At 37.2% G+C, this 17,126-nt stretch overlaps 1 protein-coding gene across 4 annotated transcripts in view; it reads right to left on the bottom strand.

Annotated features, from left to right (window-relative positions):
- The window catches only part of LOC148678299 (tripartite motif-containing protein 2), a 48,692-nt gene extending 33,777 nt beyond the window's left edge, over positions 1 to 14,915 (bottom strand). For 2 of the 4 annotated variants that reach the window (XM_088633200.1, XM_088633205.1), the window contains exon 1: positions 3,563 to 3,707. The gene's annotated coding sequence lies outside the window, so the exon portion shown is untranslated. Of the gene's footprint in view, positions 1 to 3,562; positions 3,708 to 14,469; positions 14,662 to 14,776 lie in introns of those variants that run through there. The other 2 variants (XM_088633203.1, XM_088633204.1) reach the window with 2 other exon arrangements.
- Positions 14,916 to 17,126: the final 2,211 nt, after the last annotated feature.

Raw genomic sequence — 17,126 nt, 5'->3', positions numbered from 1 at the left:
CCCCTCTCCCAATATTTAGTGTTGCAAATACACATAAGGAAACTCTATAAGATTTGTACTGTTTTTCATTCATACCTGCTCATAGCAGCCTTCTTTATTTTGTAAAGACTTCTAGTGTTTTGTAAAAACGGCATTGCAAAATTCAATACAAGAAATAAATATACAAGGCTACACGAATGTTACAATAGCCCAGCTGGAGCCATAAAAACATGGCAAAGCAATGTATTCATCTTTAGAACACTGCCTTATTCTTATTGCATCCATTGTATATTCTGTTGCTAGAAATGATTAAATAGATTTGACAATATAAAGAAAGTACTGTTTTGGTTGCTGGAGCAATATTAAAACAACCTTGGGTATCTGAAAGTCCACCCATAAATAACTACATGGATGAACACATATACAGAAAACAACATATTGCTCAGCATTGGAAATATTCGTAGAAGCAGAAAACAAACTGGGTATGTAATGCAAAGTCCACGAAAGAATATTATTTTGTGTAACAAGTTCTGTATGTTTTGCCTAAAGGAATATAATGAATTGTGTGTTGTGAAGAGTTGCAAATCAAACTAGATTTACACAGTTGTAAAGCCAACTGTGCCAAACCAGCATGAGGTAAAAATAAAATTGAACACTTAGGTTGAAGGCTTTTGGAAAGCAAATATACATGACAATTGTGGGGAAAGCAGAGCTTATCTAGTGCCATAGGCAAACCCGGGACAGGGTTTGTGAAACTGCTACTGTTGGCCATATCAGTGGTTAAGAGAACACAAACAAAAGTGATGTAAAATTCCTCACGTTAAATTCACTGTATAATACCCAATGAACCAGTCCAACTTTTGTGAATGACCTTCAAAAACACAGAAATACAGTAGTGCAAAATGGTCTGAGTGGCCATGATGTAACTTGGAAACCTTTGCATCAAAGAACATAAGAAAAAGACTGAAATGGGTACAGAAATGAAACACTGGGATGACCACACCTGGAAAAATGTGCTCTCTATAGACATGTCCCATTTGAACTGTTTGACAATAATCCATAGTTAGTTTGAATGTGAACTGGAAAGCAGCATAAGAATCAGTGTACAAGAACTACAGTAAACAGGGGGCAGGATCAATGAAAGTCTGGGCTATATTTCTGGGTGTCAGGGGCTTGCAGAAACTGTACCATGACTGTTGCAACCTCACAGGATAGTGACCTCAAACACATAGACAATGTATTGAAAACCAATTTGAAATATAAATACAGAATACTCCCAACCATATGAGGTTACATAGAGCTGAGAAAGTTAAATGTATCCAAACAATTTGGTTGAATTATGGAACTTGTTAGACGATATCTGGAACTGTAACAGGATATTCCCATATTGCATCATTGATAAACCCTATGGAAGTCAGAAAACATGATGTTAAGCTCTGTATAAAATACTGGTCTCATATACCAAATGTTTATGCTCTGAACATGTATTTTCCTTTACATATTTTGTGTAATAATAAATTGTGATTAACATTATATATCCCATTTCGTTCTCTTTCCACAAATATTTTCACAGATAAATATACTTTTGTATATTTAAAATAAGTTAGCTGAATTCAGCATGTCCAAACAAGAAAAAAAACCCTGACTGGTTACAGAATAGATTGATACAAGCAGGTGTAACTACTGTATCTGCCCACTAGTGCAAAAACATGGTCAGAAATGTTCAATTTAATAAAGGAAAAATGCTTTAATACAAGACACTACGTATTGCTGAGATTTCATAGAAATTTAAGTTGTAAGTGTCTACTTTCCAGTTTCAAAATAATGTTCCACATTATCTTATATGAATGGGAAATTGTTCCAACATTCAAACAAGGAGAAAACATAGTGGTATTATACATATACCATATACTGTACCATACATACATCCATATGAACTGTGGCAAATAATAATGAAAACCGTTTCACAGATTATAATGATCTACTTTAATATAACGTGGGCATATTAAAGAGCTGAGTTGTAAGGTGTAAGGTATCAAAGACACACAATTTAATTGCTGAATAAATTCATACAGTATTTTGATTTTTTTAAGTGGAGGGTAATAAAGGTGGCATTAGTGGATTAAGCTTTTAAATTAAGGCTCACAATAAAACAAATGGCACCCTGATATAGACACTTGAAGACACAGAGTTGAGTTCAGTGATTGTATACTGGCCTAGGTCTTTAGGCCAGGATGTCTGCATTAGAGCCAGGTGGAGGTCTCCTGGCTCAATCAAAATCATAGTAGTACATAGGTGTACAGCAATCGCCTGGAGTGAATTCTCTGTTCATTGCTGAAACAGCACTAATTATTCTGTACTCTGCCCCCTGCCCCATGAAAGGGGAAGTGGTTGAGAACGCTAACTTATCTCTTAACAACCGATCCAAGTTGAAATAAACACCCTGCAACGCCATAAGTGAACATTTATATACAGTATGCAGTAGATTGCCCAAAGGCATATGACAGATCTGGACAAAACACAAAAAGAAAATTAAACACAATGAATGGAAGAGAAAAAAACAGATTTGTTGGCAGGAAGAAGTACCTTTAAGAAAAATCGAAACAGACAAGTGCATAAATGCAAATATTAGAAAGTATACAAAAAAACACTTTAATGTGAAGGTGTGCACGTAAGACTTCAGGCTCGGTTTGAATCACTAAGCCCTTAAATCTGCTATTTGCATAATAAAGTCTTGTTTAAGAGGTATACTAAGCATAAACCAGCTAGCTCTTAATCACCTATAACATGCTACATTGGAGCAGACATCAGATGTTGGGTTATAATCTGTAAAAGATAAAGGAAAATTATCCATCCTTTACTGAGTCAAAAACCTCAAAACCAGAATGTGGTAGTATGTATTCTGGCTCCAGTTTGACAGACGATGCTTGAAATGTTTCCAATCTCAGAGTTTTAAATGTTAAGAACATTTAGCTCTGATGTGCTCCTAATAAGTGAAATCCATTTATTCACTTTAACGATAGATTTTCATAATATTCTTTCTGTCAAAGTACAAGTCTCTGGAGTTTTAGCATTCCTGAAATCATAGCTCTTCTTTATCCCCTCACCTCAGATCACTATATTTATTTGCAGGGTGCTGATCTAATTGGAAACATTCTTTTCTTTGCCCGGACAAAAAACAAATCCAATTGTTTTGTGCAACACAGGCAATGTCTGCATCTTACCATTGGTGCTAATGAAATTATGATACATGTGAAGTTTGGCAGATGAAGGAGACCACAGGGCACCTCTCACTGCTGCCAATGTTGCAAGATCAAGCAGCTCCTTTCTGTGTTACAACACCTGTGAATATTTAAACTCAGTGAAGCAGAATTCCTCCCACTTGCATCTTTATATAGGTGAAAATACTGCTGGAATCCAGCTAACTGCAAAATTAAATAGTTCTCCCGGACCAGCATGGACCAACACCAAGGAGATTTTGCCTGCCTCCTGGATCAGACACCCTCAAATGAAGAAGACATGATGCAGCCACTGCTCAATGTTTTCAGTATCCTCGTCTTTAAAAACAACTAAAACGACTTACTTTAGCTCCATGGCTTCTGTTCTCCAGAATTGGGCAGGAACAGGGAATATCAGCTCTGCACTGTCAGACAATTGCTCCCATTATAGCCTTTAAAGTGTGCAGGCTAAGTGTGGTGTTAAAGAAACAGGCTGTCAGCAGCACCAGCCGAAGCAGGGGGAGGGGCTCTGCTGTCATGGGAGGCCAGTGTCCAATCACAGGGCTCCTGTGGGTTTGAGGGCTGTCCACATCTCTCCCTGTGCGAAGGGAAAGGGGACGAGGAGCAGGGAGCAGCACGCAGCAGCGCCACCAGATAAGGAACAGAGAGGGAGCAGCGGAAAGCTACAGCAGCGCCCAGCACTAAGGCGAAGCACAGTAACGGCATTACTGAAGATCAACACAAACTGCTTGAATAAGATTAAACGCACTGTTCCAGACTGCTGCCCTGCTCTAATGTGCTGAACAGGAGAATAAGGAAATTTTCAATAGCTTATACAATGTATATTAAAAACAAAAATACCATTTAATTCTTGAATATATTATAAGAAGTATTTATAATTCTGTTCATGTCCCGTGTAACTTACAATAATTACTGTAGCATTGAGAAATTTCTATTGCAATCAAAAAGCTTTCAGAATGCTATTTAAAATATGTAATGATATTTCAAACGTTTTGTATTTATATTAATAAAAATCTGAATATGTGTTATAGTACACTACAGGCCATTTCACCTGACAGGCAACACATGCCGTTTAAACCATCGAGATAAAGCATTAAATAATTTTGTTTATAAAAAAATATTCAAAGAGCAAACACACTGCTCCTCTTGTCTAGAGGCTTCAGAAGCTTCATGAAACAGAAGCCATGAAGATGGATTACCAATCATGACCCTAGAAGTGGTTATTGTCACAGATCAAGACACTTATTGGTTATGGAGGAAAATAAAAACCATCAGGCCTATATTTTCCTAATGTTATTAGTCATAGCTTTTCAAGGACTGCCACAGAAACAAACTGCAAGTAGGATCTCTAGTCATGATTCCTGACAACATTTCAAAAGGGAACAGCTCAGAAAAGAAGAATCAATACCGGAATGATGTTTCTGCCATTACAGATGATAATAAGGTAAAAAGGAATGGGCCCATTGTTGAAGCTAAACATTAAATCCGGTTACATATGTACAGTTTATAAGAAAGAAATGGGTTACTTTTCTTTCTCACCCTACTGCTGAGCCTTCACAAACAGCATTAATTATCAGCTTCTTTACAGTTCTTGTTTATCAGGAACTTCTCCCAGCAGCTGTGCTAGCTCTGCGGAAATGAGGCTTTCGTGACAAAAAGAGTGTCAATCACACACAAACCAGTCGACTACAGAACATGCCTTGTAACTCTAAAGAGGTGCTGAGTCACATAGTTTCCAGGGCAGATATCAACAAGGAAGCAGCAATTTTTAAGACAAGGTTATGAGATCTGTACTGTGGATCTATCCTGCAAAAACAGAGGAGGAAAGCACAACAGCCTATAAAGTAGTTTCCATCGTCCTTTCTGCAGTATGAGTTAGCTTTATATTCTTGAGAAAAAAGTACTGTAGTTCACAATCCCCACCTTAACTGCTTTGTTTATGCTGCTTATTTTACTTATTTTAACGTTTGATGAACAATGTTCCAAGCGATCTTTAATCCATTGAAACCAGTACCAGAAATGTCTAATGTATTGTTGTTTTTTTTATTTTGTGCTTTAGTCTTGAGTCATATTCTGTTTCTGTAGTCTTTTACTGAATAGCCTTTATCACAAGCAGGATGTTGTGTGACCTGGATGACCATCTGCCAAGAGAGAAACAGCGCAAGGCAAACAATTTAAAAAGTGCTTTTTGCTTAATTCATTTCATCACTACATCTTCAGGGGGCTTTATAAATTGTTTGTCTTGCAACGCCTAGAAATACACATCCATACACAGTATAGCACATCTGCCAGGCTAGGTGCTTTAACAAGACCAGTTAGTGGGCAAGCTTGGAAATGTCTCCAGGATGCTAGATCTCCAAGGGGCACGGGTCAGTTCAGTCCCCCGGCTGGGTGTGTGTGTCAGTGACCACTCCGTGCCCAGAACGGACAGTGCCCACATTCTGTCCTGTCTGGCACCGATCTGGTTGGTGCCAGCATGGTACATCTTTCCCTCATTGTCTCCCATTCCCTGATGTTCTGGCTTTAGTTACACCAACAATGCACAAAGGGCCCTCTGAGACTAAAGAACACTGCTGCTCTGACGCACATTGAACCATTTTTTCCTATATTTCATTTCACACGAACTGTGTCTGCGTTTATCACTGGCTGATAAGAGACTGCCACAACAGCCTTCACATGGATAGCCTTCTGAAAAGTTTTGTACGTAGTTAACATTCACGATTCCTTAAACTCTTTCAAGAATAGGAAAATTTGCAACACATCATAAGGCTCTAACTAGGTGGAGAGTTGACTGGGGGATTTCAATTAAAACTCTGTCTAAAATTACAATCATGATGTTTTTACAATTATTTAATATATTTCATCCAGCCACACAGCCAAATGCAATGGCATTTAATTTAGTTTCCTATTTTGATTAAATTTCTCTTTCAGACAAAAATATCTTCACTAGCCCTTTTCTGTTAATTTGGTTTTTTAATTCCTATAGAATACTGGGGAGATTATTGTCACATTATAACAATTTTATTTTTTACTGAAATCCTGTTGAATTAACGTTTTTCAATCAAAAAACAAAACCTTCAGGTGCATTTTATTGGTTTTTGCCTCAGTTATGACTAAGAACCAATTACCAGTTGTAATACATTATAAATTCTCCCTTAAGTAAGAATGCTAAGGACAGCTTTCATAATCTAAACCTAAAAAAGGTTTATTTCTAAACTTTTAGAACAATTTAACTCAGTTAAATGAGGTGATATGTCAAATGAAGTGATCTAGAGATTATCTAAATTTGAATACTTTGGGTATTTTCCTTCTACTTTTCAGCATGGAAGTAACCTTTATTTATTCCTTCATATAACTTTCATTTGTCGTCTCTGGACAAATATTTGTTTGTACTGACAAGGTGACATGAGATCTACAAAGTATTTTAGTGGACCACAATCATTCTGACGACAGAAACGTTTCTGAAATATTAGCTATTGTCTCTTATGCTAATTAAATAAATACCAGATAAAAACATCAAAAGAAAATACTGTATCATGATATACAATGTTTATATTCTCAATTTTCAAGTGCCTGTTTACAATAAATTGTCTGACTAAAGAACAAAAGGTTGACTTTAAAGTAAATAAAGCCTTTCCAAAATGTTACTGTATGACTTGTTCTATGGTATTTATACAACATTCAGTAAACCAGTGTGGTTTAGCTATTACCAAAGCACTGCCACTAGAAAACATGTCTTGAAGTGTTCATTGGAGTTCATTATTCACTTTTCTGGTTTGAGTCTCTCATTTACATAAAGACTAAAGACAGGTGTAAGTTCCTGCACAGCTCTAGTACAACAGTCTAAGGCCATATTTGCTATCTCCTTAGTTTCACTATTAACTTATCCAAACCTACCAGCTGTGTTATGACTGCAATAGGCTGCAGGGATGAACTTTCACTTTCACAAATAATTAACCAGCAGTTCTGATCCTGATGGTTGTGTGTTACAAACAGGCTGCCCAGCTCAACTCAACAGCATGTCAGCTGCTCAGAGAAACATCTAATTCGGTCAGGGTTCAGAAGAGTTGCAGTTTATGGAAAAATTGCAGTGCTTACCTTGTTAAACATACTGTAGTACTGAGCCTGGTGACTCTGTAATGTAGGACCACACGGTCTCTTACAACAGTATTTTTTATCATTGATATAATTAACTTTACAATGCTGAGTAAAGAAAAACATGTTTAGACATGCCCTTAAAGTTACAGCGTTTTTAACTATGTTGTTTCTCTACTCCTAAAGACTACACGTAATATTTAAATAACAAAGACAAATTTACCTGTACATCAATGCAGATCACCCCAACAGAAGGAACTGTACAGCTTTGTTACATATGGTACATAGAAAAACTTTTTTACTGTATAGCAACAGGATCCATTCAATGTTTTGTCAACTGCAAACTGATGCTCATTTCATACAAACAGAATATATGTACTGTATGTATACATTTTTACTCAATGCAATAAGTACAATCATGTAATGTCTGGCAACTAGCGCTGGTTGATGCGAAAAGACCCTGAGGACATAAAAAAAACTAAGAACACTTATTTTTTTCTGGTCAATGGCAAACTTGTGTCACTGTTTTACTGCAGAGACTCATCATATCTAACAATTATAGTTTATTATACAGTCCGTTACAGTCCGCACAGTGACAATGCTTCTGCTGTCCCAATTCCAAAAAGAATACAGAGAACATGTAATGCCTCAAGACGTTTCACTGATAGCTGAGAATGGCACTATACTGTATATCTGCACATTTTTTTAAAATTGCACCCACATTTTACATTGTAGGGTACAGTAAATGGAAGGTGCAGGACTAACTCTGGGGTGACACAAGGTGGCACTCTATATTAGTGGTGGTAATCACACACCATCATAATTGGTGGTTCTGGCTCAATGTGGCCAGAGCTCCATTTCGTCCTGTCCCTCACTAAGACACTTGAGTTATCCCCCTTTCAATCTTTGTAAAATGTATTTGAAATGTTCCCATTCATTGGTTTAAAAAAGTCATCCATCCTTCCATTTTTACTACTTAGTGTAATAAATATTAAAAATAATGATAAATAATGAAGCAAAACAACTGTTTGCAAAGGTGTGTGATTACCACTATACACAGCACCTCTTAAGGTCACACCAGAGTTAGTTCTCCACACTATATCAACGTACACAGAAGGAGTCTGCATCAGAGAAACCCAGAAATTGGAAAGTGTGTATGCACGTATAGATCTGGCCTGCAAACTACAGTACAATACAGCTTTTACACTTTTAACTTTGGCAGTTTGCATTATTTTTTACTTTTGGCATTTTCGGCTGTACACAGAGGACCAAATACTCTCTATAAAGTCACTGTGTTCACCTTTTTAGAAGACACAGACATGAAAGAAGTTGTTCCAAATTTGTGGTCTCAATCAGCAACTGAGTCCCAGCAGTACTGTCAGTTTTATCTCAGCACCTAATTTATGAGATCGTAATATCCTCTACTGGCAACAGTAGGAAAAGCACCACTCCCAGTAAACCAGCTTTCCTGAAGCCCTCCAGTAAACATGTCTGAATCCGGAAGGCTAATTGTACAAACACTGCACTGACAATTCAAATTTTATGCCGCATGACAGCCCAGGGTTCTGTTTTCCGCCAGTAAAAACAAATCATGCATGAAATGAAGTGAAACACGGATCGTCTATTTCCAGACTCCAAACCAAAGTGAGGCTTTCAGAAACAGGAAAAATTTCCGGAGAGCACGTCATTGTTCAGGGTCTAATTTAAATTTGGTATACAGTGCTTATAACTCAAAAACCTTTCTTCCTTGAGCTTTCAGAAGCCGGACATCTTTATTAAATTGGCCTGCTTTGTTTACAGACCCTGAAAAAGAAAAACGATTCTGTGATGGACAAACATATATGGAAAACAGGATAGCCTTTCAGCACTGCACGCACCCCTATTTTAACAAGGATAGGAGCTACACTGCACAGGCCTCAAAATGTGCAATGCAAGCCATTTAAAAATTATCTAAAATGCTGTTTCAAAGGTGAGGCTATTTTGACTAATTCTGTATGGTTAAATCTGCAGTTATAGTATGATCTAGTAACCGTAACTGTAGTAACTCTTTTTCTTTGGATCTTTAGTCACAGGTATTTTAAGCAAAATAATGAAATCCTTTTCCCACTATCCAATTGGTAGCTTCTATTGAAAACTGAAAAACAAACTCCCCCACCCTCAGGTGCTGCAGAATTTTAGTTCACCTCACACTAATCAATTGTGGCTACTGGAATTTTTATATGGCCTTTAACTGAACACTTTACAAATGTATGGTCAACATACTGTATAGTGTACTGTATATATTTCTAATTTTCTTTGTATTCATTTGTGATTCTTGCTAGGTAAGTCAAAAAACCTATATGCATTACTCATTAATTCTTTATAGACCGTGTTAAGGTGCATGTATAGTGCACAGTAATTATAGTTATAATTATCATTATGGGTTTTGAAATTAGGCTTAAGTATCATTTGCAACCCGATTGCAAGTAAAAGATACTGATGTGTAATGTCATAAATATATCATACAACAAAAGAAAGTAATGTCTTAGGATTTGAAACAGCTCAAATGACACAATGGCAAAGATACTATGTTTATGAGAAGAAATAAGTCAATTTTTTGAGCTCCCAGCTACAATTCCTCCACATACGATCCCTCTGCAGATGTGGTAAGCATTTGCTTATGGAGAGGAAGAGTAAAAAAAATCCTATTCTCAAATCTTCAGTTATTGTGAGGACAGCACTTACTATATGCGTCTGAAAAATCTGCAAATGTATTTTTTTCTTTTGAGGAGAATCCTGCATCCTGCAAGGACAGCATTCTCCTTCTGGCACAATGTCAGCACCGAGGAGTGAGACGTCCTGACACTATACATCTTGCCAGCCGTAGAAATCTCAGCATTGAGAAAACCGGCCATTTCTATGAGCCCACTAATCCCCCACTGCAAATTAACTGCAGCTTCAGAAACTCTAGTCATGCAGTATTGATCATTTCTGTTCCAACACAAATTTGGAGAGGGCAGTGCTAAGGTTGAAATGACTTGAACAGGCAGAACCAAAACAAAAAAATAAATAAGGCCATAATGGTAGCCCCACAACAGCGTAGGAATTATTGCATTATATCATGTCAGCATCCAAGCCTGAGCAATCGCCCAAGCTTCCACTTCAGTTGAAATTCAGCCTTCTGTCTTTCTTTCTTTTCAATTTCCTGGTTATAATAATACTCTCAAAACAATACCTGAATGAAAATACTCAATGTTAATGGGAAATACATTTTTTTCACATTGGACATTTCTAAGACTGAAATCATAGTTAAGACAAGAAATGTAAATATATTTATGTGTAAGGAGGTGGGCACATATACAGTATCAAGCAATCAAACAAGGAAAATTAGCCAAATGGCCTTTTCTCATTTTTATTCTCATTTTTAAAGTGAACAAAAATGTAACATAATCCTCAGAGCTAAAAGAGTTATTTAGTCCAGAGGGTTATGTTACCAGAAAAAGAAAACATTGTTACCATATTGCCCTACTTACGTGGGGTATTTTCTACATTCAGTGTCAAAAGAAAATCGGTCATTGTTGTTTGCATAATGTGAGGTTGTTTGGAACAATGGTCAAGCAGAGAGGCTCTGTCAGCTGTTACAATAACATTTTGTTAAGACAGGTAATTTTATTATGCTCTTACATCTTATTTTTCTTATATCCCAATTTTTACAGCAGATTTCCAAAGATGGTAAAAAGAGAAGCCCTACCGCAGAGAAACATTTCCCCTACAACAGCACCATTCTGTGCAGTATCTGAACAAAAAGGTTTAGATAAATAAACATTTTGCTTAAAAACGAATAAGTAATTAAAAAAAAACATTACATCGAAATGTAACAGTGTATTGAAAAAATATGTTCCCAGGAGAATTTTAGGCAATAGATTAAAATGTCCAAACCATTACAATCATTCTGTACAGGGGTTTCAGAATGATAGAAATAGACAACATATTATTTAAGCTTCAGATGCCACAGTATTTGGTCTGTTAGCTGTTAGTCAGATAGACATGCTTTGTTCACAACCTTTTAAAACACTTCAAGACATGTTGACATTCCTTATTAACAAAATCTGTGAATTTATGACTAAGAAGGTTGAAGTACTATCTAAAGACCTGAATTCAAAAGCAAAAGATCAGTATTAAATGTCACCTTTGTATAAAAGAAACTTACTACATACAACTACAACATATTCATAAAGTTATTTTCAGAAAAAATAAAAAAAGATTCACTGACATCCTTCTGTCCATTTTCTAAACACTTCTTCAAATTCAGGGTTAAGGGGAGCCAAAGCCTATCCCAGCACGTAATGGGAAATAGGCAGGATTTACCCTGGATTCACCGAAACGCATACATACACACCAGGGCCAATTTTCTCAGAAGCCAAGTAACATGTGTGGGCACTACCAGAAGCAACACAAGCTACACGTACTGTATGCAACATATGCTTTATAGCAGTTTGCAAATCCTATCTTGTGAAATTCTGTTCCATTAGTCTTGTAGAGCCTGCACAAGCATGTCCTCCTCATGGGTCAATGAGCCCTTCATACCACATATCATACCCATAAACATAACTATCATATTCTCATCTTGCAAGTGAGCCATTATTAAATAAGCAGCACGAGGATAAGTGTTGTCCTGCTGGCATGAGGTCATGTCAGGATATGCCAACAGGAACAGCATCAAGTGAGGTCCTAGAACTTCAATGTACTGTACTCCGTGCAATCAAGTTCCCATTAATCACTTGTCGCGCCCTGGCAACTCTGAGACAGTGGATTGTGCCGTATGAAAACGATCACAAATATACAGTGTGGTTATGTATTTGTGACCCCTCAGGTCATGGCTCATCATTGGCAGACTGTCTGTCACGGTTGACATCCCTCCCCTAGAGGGCCCTCCACTGCTCTCTTGTCCCTAGCTCCTTGTGATTGTTTATGTCCTCCCGGTGTGTCTTGTTTGTCTCTCTATTTAATCCTAGTGCCTCCAATGCTCAGGGCTCAGCATTAGCATATGGATGTCGCGAGGCCCGCCTAGCACCAGGTCGTCCCACGTCCGTGGCCTGAAGGCATAGGCCTCATCCCCCACATTTCCCGTTTCCTGAGCCCGGGGCGAGGTCCTCCGAGGTCTTGTCATGTCTGTGTTTCCCCTTCCCAGGGATTTTAACCTCGAGTCGTCGCTGGATGGATTTCTCGGATTCGGACCCCTCGACTGTGCCCTGACTCTCCTATGGACCCGTTTGGATTTGGATACCTGTGTCTTTTCTCCCGATACCCTGCTGCACGAATAAACCCTTGTTTGTTTTCACCATAGCACGTCTTCCTTTCCTCCAGACTCTACTGCTCGCATAGGGTCTTATCACAAACCCAAGATGGATTGCAGAGCCATTCCGTGACACTGTCAGTGATTGGTGTCCAATCAACTCTCTCACCTACTGTATGGCTTATGCAAGAGTCAGTCACTCAAGTGCGTCACAGTCAGTCATGAAAGATCTATTCATCGAAATGACACCAAAATCATTTAATCAATATCCATTTTGTGCTGACACTCATTGTAATTACTATACATGTCTGAAGAAGATTCTAAATGTATTATTACAATGAAGCTACTTTTACAGACAATAATAAAATATAAATCAGTAAACATGTTATGCTAATTTCTTTATTAATTTTGTATTGTATGTGCCTTTAGCTTTTCAGTTGCCATCTTTTAAACAGGAAATGAAATAAAAACAACAGAAAACAGAAAACAAATCTACAGAATAACACAAACATTCCCATTCCTTGTCTTCAGGTTTAATTGACAATAAAAAAATGAACTCAAACAAATGTCTAGAAAGACATACAGCTCTCATATGATTGGTAATCAATGGTAAACTAATTTTAGCCTGACTTTTTTCCTATACTGTACCTCACATGTACTCGAGTATCACAAGGTACAGTATGTAACAGTCCTCCTTCACTATCATTAAATCATTTAAGCACTGATAGCATTGCTATTTTTCAAATGAAAAGCTTCAGTGTGGATCTTTCAGGGTATGTTAACACATTATTTTTGGTTACGTGGTTTCTACTATCTGCCCTATAATTTAACTAATTGGTTACATCATTTTACATACATGATGTACAAAACAATAACTTGAAAAGCCCACAGCGTATGAAACCTGAATGCCATTATGAGATGCAATTTACTCCATTCCGCCTTAAATTAAAAAATATATTTTATAAAGCAGCAGGCTTTAATACTACCCTATCCGTAACAGCAACCCACAAAAGAGAGTTCGATTTGCCGATAATCTAATTTTAGTACACAGTGACCTTAAATATCAATGAACTGGAGCATTTGTGACCAAACAGAAATCAATGAAGAGAAACAAATCCTCAGCAGAAATCTTCGAAAATCTGCACCGAAGCGCAATATACGTGTGTACTGTATATATATATATTAATCTTGCGAAATTCTAAGTGCAAAATATCGTTATTACACACACATCAAAACTGTTAGAATATTATCATTTTTACATGGATAGGTTCAGGTGGGTATCTGCGTCAGCATGGGTAGGCTGCAAAGGAACAAGTAATAGGTTTATTCCATGCTGAATAAAAGAAGAAAGAAAACACAATGTTTCGGCTGTAAGAGACTTCTTCCACAGCCCTTAAACCCGAAGAAGGCTCCACAGCCGAAACGTTGTTTTCTTTCTTCTTCTTTTTTCAGCATGGAATAAATCTATTACTTGTTTCTTTACATGAATAGTTTGTATTGCCCCACCAATCAACAGTGTTGGCTTGAAAATCACAAGAGACATGCAATTCGGAAAGTGGTGACAGCGCTATTTGTGATAGCGATCATACCTGTATGTAACTTTTAAAAACGTGCTGTACCTCAGAGAAACCGACCAGAAATCCACAGTAAAACAGTTTCTTTTAATTCAACGATGATGATACGAGTCGACACAAAAGCTCCGATTGTTGTCAAGACTATGCTAAAAGCTTTGCATCCTCTGAGGAAACAACAAAGCACAGCATAGTCCACGTTCATACTATCCATGAACTGAAAACAACGAACAAAATACGCGCCGTTAAATAAATATTGGCAAATAAATTATAAACCTTACGATGGGGGAGCAGAAATGACTAGCCCTACCTTTAGCCCTTGAGTGCAGAAGCATGTCGAACAGCGAAAAGCCAGATTCTGTTGCACAGATTCCTTGTTCTCACTTGTCATGCAGTGATAGGACAGTAGCGATTATTACTTTGATGATACTTAAAAAAAAAGCTTTCCGAGTGCTTCCATAAGTACAACAACCATTCGACCGAAACACACGACTGTTCCTCCTAAGGCACCCTTATTGCTTACTGACTGGTCAAAGTGAAGACAAACGCGCAAGTGCTCTGCTTATAATGTACTATGACTGGGAAATCGAAGGAAACGAGAAGCTAGGCGTACTCACGTTCACGAATGTATTCTGTCACCCTCAACAAAGGTAGAGAAAAAATCCTCTTTACAGCTTCACCTCAACACTTGTGAATTGAGAATGAATGGAGAGCTCACCTCTATTGCCTACTTAATCCCATACTGTATGTATGGAATGCAGCAGCCAGGTTTCACTGCAGATTCAGGGATCTTAAATCAAAGAAGGAGGAGTTTGTAGTGACGGGACGAAAAGAACACTTTTAAAATGCCTGTGATAATAGTGTCCATTCTTACTATAAACGTCTAGTTATTCGTTGTTGGCGGTGTTGATGTAAAAATAATTTACTTAATTCTGGACGGACCTTCATTACGCTGGACTGAAATAGCAGAAAAGTTATACTGAAATTTCAGTAATTCCGTGAAAACTCCTTAATACATCCAAATAAAATATGATGTGTATTTTATTCAAATCCATATTTATTGGATAAATAAACGAAACAATTATATTTTTATGAATATAAAATAAACATTACATTATTGCACATAACGTATAATGACTTACCTATGGTACTAAAGCCTTTCAGAAAAGTTTAATTTACATTATTAGCTGTCAAATATATCATTATCAAATGAAGAAACTTGATGATTAATTGAAAATGCAGATGGATATACGAAGATATATTGAAAAGAATTCAGGTTTGCCCTCTCATAAACTGTGGCCTCTATTCAAAGTCTCTGTTGGCCTGTCCCATTTCAGGCAATTAACTATCCTACAGATTTGCTGCAACACACATTTTTTAATTCAGTAGAAGAGAAGTGACTAGAATTTCTTTTAATTTTCTGTTAATGGATCTGCTGTTATTCAGAAAGCAGTCTGGAATGTTGAAGGAGGATTGAAAACAGCTCTTACATTTCTTTCTTTGTGAATAAAGAAGATCAGTTAATAAAGTAAATAGCTGGCATGAAGTATCTCAGGCTAGTCATCCACAATAAGAAATATTGGCTCCTACTTTTGAATTCTCAAGGTCAATGTTTTTCATCAGGTATCCAGCAAGAGAATATCAGATGCTGCCTCGTGAGCTCATTGGACATTATTTGTCAGATGATGAATTCTAAATCCTGAGACATGCAGCTCGGTGTACAAACTTTTTTGCAGCTCTATTGGCCAGTAACATATGTGACCTTACTTGCTGTATCTGATGTGTTGCCTGAGAAGCATTTCCATGTAAATGACCAAAACAAGACCCTACAAAATAGAGGTCGGTTTCATTTTAGTATGCCACTTTGTTTTTGTTAAATAAGCTAGATGAGCTATGTGCCCTCCTCTTTTTTGTAACCTCTCTTATGTTCTTAAGGGACAAGTTGACATCATCCATTCCTAATGCTGTATTCCAGCTCTTTGTAAATGTTTTCAGGACAGCTGTCAAAGCATTTTACTGCAGTACAAAACATGTTCCCTCTCCCTCTCCCATGCTTCTCTTCCTCTGAATGCCGTCCATTTAAAATTCCAAAGCCAAGTTGAAGTGAAAACTGTTTTATTTCTGATTTCCTTTGTTCTTCAAACACTTCTAATTCCCAAACTGCTAGCTTCACATCCATACAAGAGCAAATTCATTTGTGAAGAAAAAGCTTTACAAAACCCCCATTTGTGGTTTCACTGCATTAGTATGAGCTGACATTCAAAATGAACATAAACTGAGACTAATTCAAAACCATCCTTGAGCACCTTAGAAATAATGATAGAAACAGCTTTGAACAAGAAAATTGTATTTATTTTGCAAATACTGTGTTATTAGTTTGGTAATACTGTAAATCAAACAGTTTACAAATGAACTTACTAATATTTTCAGATTTTTATGTACTTTTTTTGTGAAGCAAGAGCACAATAAATTACTCAAGCCCAGGTTTAAATGTCATTCACCACCGAAAAAGCTGAAGTTGTTATTTATTCTATGACCTTAGGCATGAACTATAAACCTAGAAAACTTCGCACTCATTTTAATTCCACCCACTTCCCTGCATGCATCTGCTTCTCAGCATGGCATTGGTTTCCAGGGGAACCATGGGCAACCATTTCTTTCCTCAGGGAGACTGTTGCTATGGTAACTATACATTATGCATCAGACTGGATGAAAGCCCTTTCAGATGAAACGTTATTTGCATTCCTGTTTAATGTGAGAACTGTCTGATAGTGACATAAAGTATACAAAGAGTTTTGAGGGTTCAGATGTGCTTTTCTGAATCCAAAACATCTCCCAACTATGAAACCAAAATCCAGCTATATGCAGTGAGAATACTGAAAGAAACAAATTGGTACTTGACATACAGTAAGTAGCGCATTAATATGTAATGGAGGAGTTTTGCCTCCAGACACTTTACAGATTAAT

The sequence above is a fragment of the Lepisosteus platostomus genome, chromosome 1 (genome assembly GCF_059453375.1).
Source record: "Lepisosteus platostomus isolate fLepPlt1 chromosome 1, fLepPlt1.hap1, whole genome shotgun sequence".
NCBI classification, from domain to species: domain Eukaryota; kingdom Metazoa; phylum Chordata; class Actinopteri; order Semionotiformes; family Lepisosteidae; genus Lepisosteus; species Lepisosteus platostomus.
This window is presented reverse-complemented; position numbering and strand designations above follow the sequence as displayed.